This window comes from Lonchura striata, chromosome 8 (genome assembly GCF_050655825.1).
Source record: "Lonchura striata isolate lonStrDom1 chromosome 8, ASM5065582v1, whole genome shotgun sequence".
NCBI lineage: Eukaryota > Metazoa > Chordata > Aves > Passeriformes > Estrildidae > Lonchura > Lonchura striata.
This window is the reverse complement of record NC_140710.1, coordinates 32,616,479-32,628,534: the sequence shown is the minus strand read 5'-3', so window position 1 is coordinate 32,628,534 and position 12,056 is coordinate 32,616,479. Positions and strand designations below refer to the sequence as shown.

Below are 12,056 nucleotides of genomic sequence, written 5' to 3'. Positions count from 1 at the left end.
CCCTCTCTCCCGAAGTCAGGTATTCTCAGACAGGCATCCCGGCGTTGCCTGCAAGCAGATTCTGGCCCCTCTGGGAATATCCTTGACTCCCCGCAGGACGGTGCAGGCACTGTCTCTGCTTCTACCCGTTCCCCTTCTTCCCCGCGCTGTACAGCCCCGTCCCGTAGAGACTCCGTTCGTTTTCAGTTATCCCAGACCCCCGAAGATCCCTCATCCCCTATCCACCATCCCCAAACCCCGCAAAATGGCTCTCCTTCTCCCCCTTCCCCAGGACACAAGATGGCGGAGACCCCATGGCTTTTCCCGCCACTTGTGCTCCTTCTTCCCACAATCCCTATCCTCCCTCCTCCCAAAACCCCTTCCAGCAGATCAACCCCTTCTGCTCCCAAGACTTCTCCGCCCATCTCTCTCCTCCACCCCCTGCAGACTCCTCCTCTCTTGAATTATTTAACACCCCACCCCTCAGCTCCAACCCCGGGGAGGGGAGTCCCCAACATACCACTCCCCCTGCTCCAGACCATGCCTCATCCCCTGGTTCCCACGACCCCACTTCCAGTTCCCACGCTTTCGGTTCTGGGGGGGGGGAGCGTGGGAACCCCGATCCACCCCAATCCCTGCCTGCCTTCTCGGCCGCACCTGTCACCTGTACCCCGCGGCGGGGGGGTAGGCCCCTTGCACAGTGGTCCCCCATCCCCCAGCAGACCATCAAGGAGCTCTGCAAGGCCAAGAAAGAATTCGGTAGGGAAAGCGAATATTTTAGAGGCTTATTGAAGGCAACCCTCTCCTCCAAAGAATATGTCCCCACGGACATTCGGACTCTCTTCTCCTGCCTTATCACCCACGGAGAATTTTTAATCTGGGAATCCGAGTGGAAGCGGGAGATCAGGGAGGTGTTGCCTGACCTCTGGGCCAATGCAGATAGCTCTAGGGATGAAGATGGGGCAATAATATCCGTAGACCACTTGTGCGGGGAGGGGGATTGGAAAATGGGGACCAAGCAGGCAAAAAAAATACCTCGAGAGGCGCTGTAAGTCAGCACTAGGGCGGCAGAGAAGGCATTTTTTAAGTTAAGACCCAGCGGTACGGCTATTAACTTCTTGTCCCTAAAGCAGGAACCCCTAGAACCTTTTGTCGCGTTCGTGGATCGCTTGCACCACGCGATGGAGGCTCAGGTCCCGGATGAGAAACGGAGAGAGGGGATGCTTGCTATGGTAGCAAGGCAGAATGCAAACGACGCTTGCAGGCAAGCAATCCTCAGTCTGCCCCTGGACCCTGAGCCTACCCTTCAAAGCATGCTGCAGGTCTGTGCGAGGAAGGTGACGGTTCCTGCTAGGGACATTCCAAGGACTCCTAAACCACCAACAAAGAGAGTGGCTTTTGCTGCAGCCGCGACGCCGCCAACCACCCCTTCTACGGACCACCGCCCCACAGGAGCACCCCTGAGGGGACAACAACAACACCAGGCCTGCAATTTATGTAGGCAAAAGGGACATTGGGCTTCCCAATGCCCGCTGAGGGACGAGTTTTTTAAGTTTAGGCAGCGACATCAGGGGAGAAGTGCCCCCAACTCGGGGGGTAAACAAAAAAACTGAGTCATCAGCGCAGTTCCTCCCTGCGCGAGGACATAAATATGGTGGGCTCTATAACATCAGAGGAGGGGAGGTACGACTACCTGCAATGCCCACCTGAGGACATTTCACTGGACTTGACACACCGGACTATGGCTGACGATCCAACCTATATGAGGGAGGATGTGGATTTCATCCCCACCGCTTGGCTGGGTCGAGGCCCGAACCAGCCCAAGCCGGTACTTAACACCCCATCTGATTTCTCCCCATATAGGTTGGCCCTGACTGAGGCTCTGCACCTAAGGGACAGCGACTGGCACTCCATCGCCGTCGACACAGAGGACCCGGGAACCTGGAAGAACCTCCACAGTAAGTATATCGTTCTTGGGGACACAAAATTCACACCTCTCGAAGTCACCATTGCACCATCCCTGACATCCAAGAACACTGAGCAATTGGTGGTGTGGCTGCACTGCCCCCATCCTCCGGTCTTCCTTCCCAAGGGCCAAATCATCACCCAGGCCATTCCAGCATCTGGGCCTCCAGCACACCCTGAGGATCTATGGAAGAAAACAGCGAAGAAGAGCTACCAGGTGTGCCAGGCCCAGGTCATAGGGAAGGAAAGACCAAAGCTCTCCTGCTATATGCGGAAGGATGGGGAGTACAAACACCTAAGCGGTCTCCTGGACACAGGGGCAGACGTGACGATCATCCCCGCACGGGATTGGCCGTCACGCTGGGAGCTGCAAAATGTGGCGGGAAAAATTCAAGGTGTAGGGGGTTCTCAATTAGCAAAACAGTCAAAAAACATTGTAAAATTTGAGGGGCCGAATGGGCAATCGGCTTATTTACGCCCGTTCGTTTTAGACTATACAGAACCCCTGTGGGGGAGAGACCTGATGGCCCAGTGGGGGGTCACAATTGACATCCTGACCCCTCAGGTTTTTCGGGCAGCGGTCACTGAGGAGCGTCCTACCCGAAAACTTAATTGGCTCACAGATACACCAGTGTGGGTAGAGCAGTGGCCGCTCAATAAACAGAAATTAAAAGCGCTTCGGGAGCTCGTGAAGGAGCAACTCGCCAAAGGGAATATCCAGGAAACAACATCCCCCTGGAATTCCCCCGTCTTTGTCCTGAAAAAACCTGGCAAAGACGAGTGGCGCCTCCTCCACGACCTCCGTGCCATCAACAACGTAATAGAAGATATGGGTCCTCTCCAGCCAGGGATGCCGTCCCCCACGATGTTACCGGAAAATTGGGAATTGGCTGTGATTGATATCAAGAATTGTTTTTTCCAAATTCCCTTACACCCTGATGACGCACCACGGTTTGCCTTCTCGGTTCCTTCCATCAACCGAGAAGCCCCAATGGAGAGATACCACTGGAAATGTCTTCCCCAAGGTATGAAGATCAGCCCTACCATCTGCCAGTGGTATGTCTCTTCATTGCTGTCCCCTGTGCGTGCAGCCACCGAGGGTGTGATCATCCAGCATTACATGGATGATATCCTTATTTGTGCCCCCAACAGCGATCTACCTACACACGCGCTTGAACTGACAACCAGTGCGTTGGTTGCTGTAGGGTTCGAGCTGCGAGAAGATAAGATTCAAAGGATGCCACCTTGGAAGTACCTGGGTTTGGAGATAAACAAGCGGACCATTTTTCTGCAGAAATTGGCCATAAAAAATTCAATTAGGACTCTAGCCGACGTGCAGCAGCTGTGCGGGTCTTTAAATTGGGTGAGACCCTGGTTAGGTATTAACAACGAAGACCTAGCCCCTCTTTTCAATTTATTGAAAGGGGGGGAAGAACCTAGTTCTCCCAGGGAACTCACTCCAGAGGCCAAAGCCGCTTTGCAGAAGGTTCAGGAGGCAATGTCTGCCAGGCAGGCCCACAGGTACGATCCGGGCCTGCCCTTCCGATTCATCATATTGGGCAGACTGCCACACCTCCACGGAGTCATCTTCCAATGGGCAGACACCCTAGGAAAGGGCAAGGATCAGGACAAAAGGGACCCACTCTCCATCATAGAGTGGGTATTCCTGAGTCATTCACGATCCAAAAAGATGACACGGCCACAAGAGCTGGTGGCAGAGCTAATCCGCAAAGCGAGAACACGGATTCGGGAGCTGGCGGGGTGTGACTTTGAGTACATCCACATTCCTTTGAAATTGAAATTGGGCCAATTCACAAAGGCAATGTTAGAACACCTGCTGCAAGAAAACGAATCATTGCAGTTTGCACTGGACAGCTACACCGGAAAAACTTCCGTTTTGAGACCGGCCCACAAAATTTTCAATTTGGAAATCCAATTCACTTTGTCAACAAAACAGATTCAGAGCAAAAAACCCTTAAGGGCTCTAACAGTTTTTACGGACGCGTCCGGAGGGTCCCACAAGTCAGTAGTGACTTGGAAAGATCCTCAAACTCAGCGGTGGGAAGCGGATGTTGTTGAGGTGGAAGGATCCCCTCAAGTAGCTGAGTTGGCCGCAGTCGTCAGAGCTTTTGAGCGGTTCTCTGAACCTTTTAATTTGGTTACTGATTCGGCCTATGTAGCGGGTGTAGTGTCTAGAGCACAGGATGCAATCCTGCAAGGTGTCTCCAACGATGCCCTTAACAAGTTGCTCTCAAAGCTGATAAGGCTAGTCTCCCACCGAGAGCAACCGTTTTATGTGATGCATATCAGGTCACACACCGACCTGCCGGGGTTCTTGGCCGAGGGCAATCGGCGTGCTGATTCCCTCGCTGCCGCCCCCGCACAGCTGGCGCCGCTCCCGGACAAGTTCCAGCAAGCAAAGATCAGCCACCAGCTTTACCACCAGAATGCGCCTGGTCTGGTCCGGCAGTTCCATCTAACCCGGGACCAGGCCAAGGCCATTGTGGCCACATGCCCATCCTGTAAGTCGCTCCCACTACCATCAGTGAGCGCAGGGGCTAATCCTAGGGGTCTGAGGTCCTGTGAGGTGTGGCAGATGGACGTTACTCATATCCCCTCCTTCGGGAGGATGAAGTACGTCCATGTCTCCGTGGACACCTTCTCTGGAGCAGTTTTCGCCTCTGCCCACACAGGGGAGAAGGCCAAGGACGTAGAGAAACACCTGATACAAGCCTTCTCCATGCTGGGCGTCCCAAAACTGATAAAAACAGACAATGCCCCCGGGTACACATCCAAGGAATTCGCAGGCTTCCTGCAGCAATGGGTAATAAAACATAAAACTGGCATCGCCTATTCCCCATCAGGTCAAGCCGTGGTGGAGAGGACTCATCAGAGCATCAAAAGGATGCTTAAACAACAACAGTCGTCAGCTAAAAATGAGTCCCCCCAAGTTCAGTTGGCGCGGGCCCTTTTTACCATCAATTTCTTAAACTGTTCCTTCGAGTGCCTCAACCCCCCCATCGCGAGGCACTTTAATTCCTACAAGCAGAGCAAGGTCAGGGAGAAGCCGCCAGTTCTCATTAAAGACCCTGAGACCTGGCGGCAGGAGGGACCCTATGACTTGGTCACCTGGGGACGGGGGTACGCTTGCGTATCCACGCCCTCAGGCCTGAGATGGGTCCCTTCCAAATTCATCAGACCATATGTCCCTAAGACCCAGAAGAGAGAACCGGACAGTCCTCAGGTTGGGCATGCCGCCCTCAGACGGCGGAGAAGGTCCCCCTCACCTGACCCCCCCTCTGGCTCCTCGGATTCTCTGTCCCCCTTTGAGTTAGACCTCCCCTACCTCGATTATTAATTTATATTTCAGTTATTTTCCAGACACGCACTCCACCCTGAAACCACCCAGGATGCTGTCATCTATGAGCCTCATCCTTCTCGGCATCACCATCGCCCTAAGACCCCAGCATGTGTAGATCGTTCCTCAGCCTCCAGCAAAAGTTCCAGGGCTGAGGACGTCCGCACTTCCATCGCTGCAGGATGGTTGGGGTCGCTGTTTGAAGGATGAGGACTCTCTAGGTGGGTTCAATCAATTTTAAAAACAGGACTTCTGCTGCTGCTGGGACTCATTGTGTTTATCATAGGCTTCAGCTTGGTAAAGAGTTTAATTTTAAAAGCAATTAACTCCACCATCAGCGTCAACCACGCCGCACTGATAGCGCCTTACGAACTGGAACCATTAAATCAGGAAGGGTTCCAAGAAGAAGAACTTCCTGAAGAAGGCAAAATCTAGTTCCAAGATGAGCCCAGAAACTGTGAAGCCCCCGTTTAAAGACTTACTTTATCCTCTTCCCCTTTCTTTCTTTTTAAACAAAAAAGGAGGAGATGTGGAGTTGCGTTATTTGTATGTTTTATTATCCCTGTATTATGTATTGGTTTATTCCTTTGTACCCCCATGTACAACTTGGTTTGCTCCCAGTTTTCCCGCCTTGTCCCCGCTTCCCGCCTTTCCAGTAACTGTCCATCACCCTAGAAGAGGCGCAGTCTTTACCCCCCCCCGGGTGCCTTGTCTGTCACTCAGTGCCCCTTCCCATCCATCCAGAAGCTTCTACTCAGGGCACCGGGTGATTGGGTGAGGGCCTGGGGCCCCTCCCGTATCCTTCTCCCGTTGGTCCACAGGTGCATCACCCCATTGGGGAGCCACTCCCTACCTCCATCCATATTGGTTACCGGTTTTCCCCTCCCTTACAGTTTATAAGCCAGTACAAGCACCTTGTGCTTGTTCCTGTTGGCTGGCACCGTTCTAGGATATTTGGCCCCGTTGGGTCACAATAAACTTGGACTTAGCCCCCAGAGGGATCCGCTCTTCATTTACCACCACAAGGCGTGCTAGCGCTGCCCGGGACCCAAGAAGGCACTCTCCAAACCCCAGCTGGGAGCAGCGGAGGGTGCCTCAATCGCCCACTCTCGCCCCAGGACGAGCTAGCCGGGGCTGAGATAAAGGGAACCGGGGCGGGAGCACGGCACCAATTTCCTTTTGATGTCCAGTCATGAGAAGCCATGAAGGTGCCACTGAATGTGCACTCAGGGCACTTCCACTGCCATCCCAAAGGGATCACAAAGGACAGGGCTCTGCTGTCAGTGCTGCTGAGCTCCTAACCCAGCAACCCAGTCTCAGCAAGAGGCAGTAATTGACTGCACCAGGGACACTGGCCACTCATAAAAGGCATCAATCCCACAGCCCACCCAACCCAAATTCTGCCATATCTATCTTTTCCCTCTTTTCTCTTCCCTGCTTTCACTTTCCCCATTTTCTCTGTCTGGGAGCTTGGCTTTTCTCTCTCCTGTCTGCAAGTTCAGCCGCACGTGTTACCCTGCAGGAACAGCCTGAAATACCGGGAAGTGGTAGAGCATACTTTGTCAGGAACAAACTGCAGTGACAGGACAAGGGGGAATGGGATCAAACTGCAAGAGTTGGAAGAGATTTGATGATGGGAAGAAGTTCTTTACTGCGAGGGTGCCTGTCCCTGACACAGGGACCAGTGCAGAGAAGCTGTGCATGCCCCATCCCCAGGAACATCCAGGCTGGACAGGCTCCAGAGCAACCTGGTGTGGTGGCAGGTTGCTCAGGTTGAAACCAGATAATCCTTAGGGGCCCTTGCAAGCCAAACCATTCAAGGATTTGATCATTCCATGGTCCCCATCTCCCCATGTGGAATGGCCCTGAAACTTCTGTGACATCACAGCTCCCCGACTGTTCCAGGTGGAAGGTCCAGGACCTGGAACACAGCACATCAGACACTTCACCTGCGGCCAACGGTCAGCGCTCACTCGCCCTTCGCTCTGCCCGTCAGTGCTGAGCTCTGGCTGCTGCTTGGGCTTTTCCTGCTGCCTGCGCTGAAGCCAATCCCAGCAGGATGTGCACTGCTGCCCCAGTGCAGGTACACTGCCAGGCCAGGGACGGGCAGCCTGCTTGGGCAGGCTGCAGCCATGTGGGAATGGATGGTGTGGGACAGGAAGCCCACCAAGAGATTGTGCTGCCTCTTGCAGACTGCCATCAACACCGTGGAGGAGATGGAAGTGGACATGGTGCTGGACAGGGAAGAAATGATGGAGGTGGACACAGAAGAGACGGCTGAGGACATGGAAGTAGATGAGGAGGACACCATCGAGGAAATGGAAGTTGATGAAAAGGATGAGGAGGAGCCCATGGTCCTTGGCTGAAGATGGAGCCCCAGGAGCAGGACAAGCAGATGCCTCCCATGCCCTGCCCACAGGCAGAGTGTGTCCCCTGACGCCAGGCGGGGGCTGGGCTGGATGGCCCCACTCGGGGATACGGTGCCCACAGGGGGCCCTGGATTGTGCTGGCACCAGCAGCACCCCTGGCCTGCCCTGCGTTTGCCTGGGGCCGTGCCAGCCCTGCCAGCCCTGCCAGCCCCTGGGCCCAGCTCCCAGCCCAGCTGGGCCCAGTGGTGGCACCAGAGTCCAGCACTGCTGCTGCTCCATTTCCTCCACGAGTGGTGGAGATGATGGCCACAGATGTGACCCCTTTGTAAATATGTCCTCTGGAATAGAGCTTTTCTGTAAATACGTTTAGAAGTTTGTTAGGCTATAGGATCCCATGTAAATATGTTTTGAAGATTGTTGCTGTTATAAGGATTGTTACAATAAAACATGTTTGTAAATCCAAGGTTTTGCCGATATTTGGAGAAGAGATCCTGTTAATTTTCAAAAGCTCACTTCTCTTTGCAATTCCTTTGGGCACAGGCAGCGTTTGCACAGTTGTGGTTTCCAGTTGTTCTGGGTTCCCGGGGCTGGAGGTGCCTGGGGGGGCTGGCACGGCCACCCCGGGGCTGGGGTCCCTGTGCACAGGGGCTCCCACTGACACCACTCCTGGCACTGGGCACTGCTGGGCTTCCTGGGCAGGGACAGGGCAGGGCCCCCAGGAGCAGAGCTGTCCCCAGCAGAGAGGGGGCTCTGACAGCACTGGCCCCTGCAGCAATGCCCCCAGGCAGGCAGGAACCCTTCAGCCACCCTCGCTGCTGCAGCCACGGGGACTCCTGGCCCGAGAGCCGGCATCGGGCCACAGGGATGCAAAATCCACCTTCGTGCTCTGAAGGCCATGGCAGCCTTGGGAACTGTGGCACCTGGATCTGGGCGGCTGCAGGGGCTGGTGTTTAAGGCTTGCAGCCTCCAAAGGCTCCGGGCTTTGCTCCCCAGCCTGCTTTGCACTGCCCTGGGCCCGGATTGCTCCAGAGCCAAAAGCCAAGCCAGGGCATCCTCAGCCTGCCCCCACTGCTGCTGCTGCCAGCGGCCACTGGCCCCTGTCCCCTACTCGGGGGCCAGCTGCAGGGGCAGGGCAGGCTGTGCTGGGCAGGGCCGGGGGGCTTTGGGCCCTGTGGCTGCTGCTGCTGGGGACCAGGAGCCCAACAGGGCCCCGAGCTCAGCCCCTGCCCGGCCAGCTGCCCTCAGAGCCCCACACTGCCCAGGCATCCCCAGCACAGGGGGCTGTGGCTAATCCCACGCAATCCTGGCGAGAAATTCCCCACAGGAACTAAACCAAGGGTTCCAGGGCAAAGTCAGCACCCGCTGACATTTAAAGCCCCTTTACAGAGGTGGCTGCAGGGCTGGGGTGATCTCCAGGACCTCTGGCAGTGCCCGGTGCGCAGCTGAGGCTGTGGGGCTGCTCCCAGCGGGACACAGCACCGGGCTCAGGCCAGCCCTCAGCCCTCACAGCTGATGCCAAGGGAGAGGCTCAGAAAGCAACTTCACACCTCTTGCTGCAGATATTTCAAAGCACTAAATGCCATTCAGAGAAGCCACCGTGCCAATTTCCTTTCGGCGTCCAGGCCTGAGAAGCCATGAAGGTGCCACTGAATGTGCACTCAGGGCACTCCCACTGCCATCCCAAAGGGATCACAAAGGACAGGGCTCTGCTGTCAGCGCTGCTGAGCTCCTAACCCAGCAACCCAGTCTCAGCAAGAGGCAGTAATTGACTGCACCAGGGACACTGGCCACTCATAAAAGGCATCAATCCCACAGCCCACCCAACCCAAAGCTTTGCATGTCTACCTTTTCGTTCTTCTCTCTTCTCTCGTGTCACTTTCCCCATTTTCTCTGTCTGGGAGCTTGGCTTCTCTCTCTCCTGTCTTCAGGTTCAGCCGCACGTGTGACCCTGCAGGAACAGCCTGACCTACAAACAAAGGTCACGTTATTTCAGAGGGCTGCATTGCTCCAGCTTTGGGGACAACTGGGAGCTGAAGAAACATGCTCCTCCCTGGGGGAAGGGGGAATCTTTCATCCCACACATTGAGGAGTGGGCTATTCTCTACTGATGCCGTTTCCATCCTGAAACACCCCTAAGGTGTTGCTTTTCCTTCCCCAGAAATGCCACCGGAGCCACCAAAGCTGTCCCTCTGATGCCAGGCTGGCTCTGATCCACAGTACCGGTGGAACCCTGAGCCAAGCAGACACTGGTTCCTTCCTCTCTTCTTGCCCAGGTCCTAGGAGAGCACTAAAACTCCACACCCGGAGTGAATTTGTAGGCTTCATGGAGAAAGGGGAATTATTACTGATTGGGGCAGACAGAATAAAATGAAGCTGCCAGAGGGAAATCAAAGCATCCCGCAGAGTACAGCCAGGTACGCTGCACATCAAGGCTGTGCTGGTGTGGAAATACTTTATTAAAAGGAATTTATGATCACTACTATCTGCCAACAAAAATATACAGAATACATTAAGCTTCAGATTTAAATTCAGAAAAGATTGGAAATTCAGAGTGGTTTTCACCAGTTCACCACAAACACATCTCAATGGCCAGCCCTACACTGGGGTGAAGAGGAGGATAGATTTGGTTGCTACTTCTTGATGGCATTTCTTCTTCTCTTAATGCAGGAATTCTGCCTGCCCAGGACAGCGAGGCTGCAGCTGAACAGCCACAGAGCTGCTCACAGATTGACAGACAGACCACAGCTGCTCACCCTCCTCCCTCCTGAGGATTCCTTATTCAGCCTTTCCTTTCTCTCTTCCTTTTGCGTAAAAAAATACCTGGGATAGAGTAACAGCTTGCAGGAGACAGGGAGCATCTCCTACCAAAGAGAAGTGAAGACAAGGGTAATTATTTTGTAGAATAAATACGTGTACTCCCAGACAAAAAGCTCTGGTCTCGGGAACAACTGGATTGATCCCTCCCTGTTCAAGACCACAGAGACACTTCCCTGATCAAAGGACCTGGTACTTCATATGTAAGACTGGGATGTTTGTGACAATTCAGACAGAAACATTTCAAAGCCTGTAGTCATCCAGTAGGTATAAATGCATTTAGAAAATGCAGGAAAATCCATCTTGGAGGATTTCCTACTAAAACAAGGTTTGCATTTCTGGCAGGCTCTCTTTCTCTCCATCAGTCCTGCCTACTGGAAATTGCATTGGTTGGACATGTGAGAGGACAGGTGTGATTATTTCCCCATTTTAGGGGAGGACAGGCTAGATGTGCCTCCTCCACACTTGGAGTGCTTTCCATGGACAGGTCCCAACCTCCTCCTGCTCCTTAAACTTGTGATACACAGGACCTTTAATCTCTGTCTATCTATGGGAGCATCCTCCCACGCTGAGAAGTTGGGCTCTGCAGGAATTTGGTGCCATCATCAATCTGTGCCCCTTGCTGGTGGTGGAGCTGGGACGTGCTGATCAGAGAGGAGTTTGTAGGATCTCCATGAAAAGGGCAGCACCACATCTTCTGTCCCTGGCTCGGGCAGCACCTGCACAGGGCTCTGCCAGCACAGCCAGTGAGACCCTGGTGGAGTGGGAGGTGTCCCTGCCCACGGCAGGGAGGTGGAAGGAGATGAGCTTTAAGCTGCTGTAGGATGAAATGCCAAAGCGTGCTGAGCAGGAGGCAGGAGGGGATCGGGAGGACAATCCCTCCTCTGCAGGCACCAAGGTGCTCAGGGGCACAGCCAGGGCAGCTGGCTGCCTCCCCACAAAGCTCAAGGCTTTCCTGGCTATGTCACCATTCACAGCCCCAGCAGTGGCTGCAGCAGCTCTGGGCTGTCACACAGCCAGGAATGGCCCTGACAGGGAGCACAGCACAGCTCCAGCTGCATCCAGGCACATTAGCCTCCCGCCTGCCAGGGGAGAGGAAGGAGGTGGATGGAATCCCGTTGAGGGAATCACCCAAAAGGAAAGCACAGGAGCAGGCTCCAGAAGGGTGGGGGGCTGGGGAGTCCAGCCCTCAAATTCCTATTCTCAGTGTGAGAAACGCTATTCGCTTCCAAAAAGTTTCAAAGGTTTATTAAACCTTATAAAAAACACAGCAGAAGGCTGAATAGTGAAAATATTAGTGTTGGGAGCAGAGGATTTTCCCACCATGTGCTCATCCACACAATGGAGGTTTCACCTTTTAACCCTTTATCCCCCCAAAGTTCTGTCTATCGACTCCTCCTGCTCTGTCCAGTGCTGGAGATCACTTCTGACACCTTGACTGGAGCTCAGGTGCTGCCACAGCAACGAGCCACCCCTCCCAAATATCCCAAACCCAGGGCACCCCTGATAACAGCACAAGGGGGTAAAACATAGCTATAAAACTTCTCTTTACATATATATATATATATGAT

At 54.1% G+C, this 12,056-nt stretch overlaps 1 protein-coding gene across 1 annotated transcript in view; it reads right to left on the bottom strand.

Annotated features, from left to right (window-relative positions):
* LOC146766839 (nucleotide exchange factor SIL1-like) overlaps positions 1-9,658 on the bottom strand; it is a 90,371-nt gene extending 80,713 nt beyond the window's left edge. The window contains exon 1 of the mRNA XM_085585619.1: positions 9,517-9,658. The gene's annotated coding sequence lies outside the window, so the exon portion shown is untranslated. The remainder of the gene's footprint in view (positions 1-9,516) is intronic.
* Between the last annotated feature and the right edge of the window lie 2,398 nt (positions 9,659-12,056).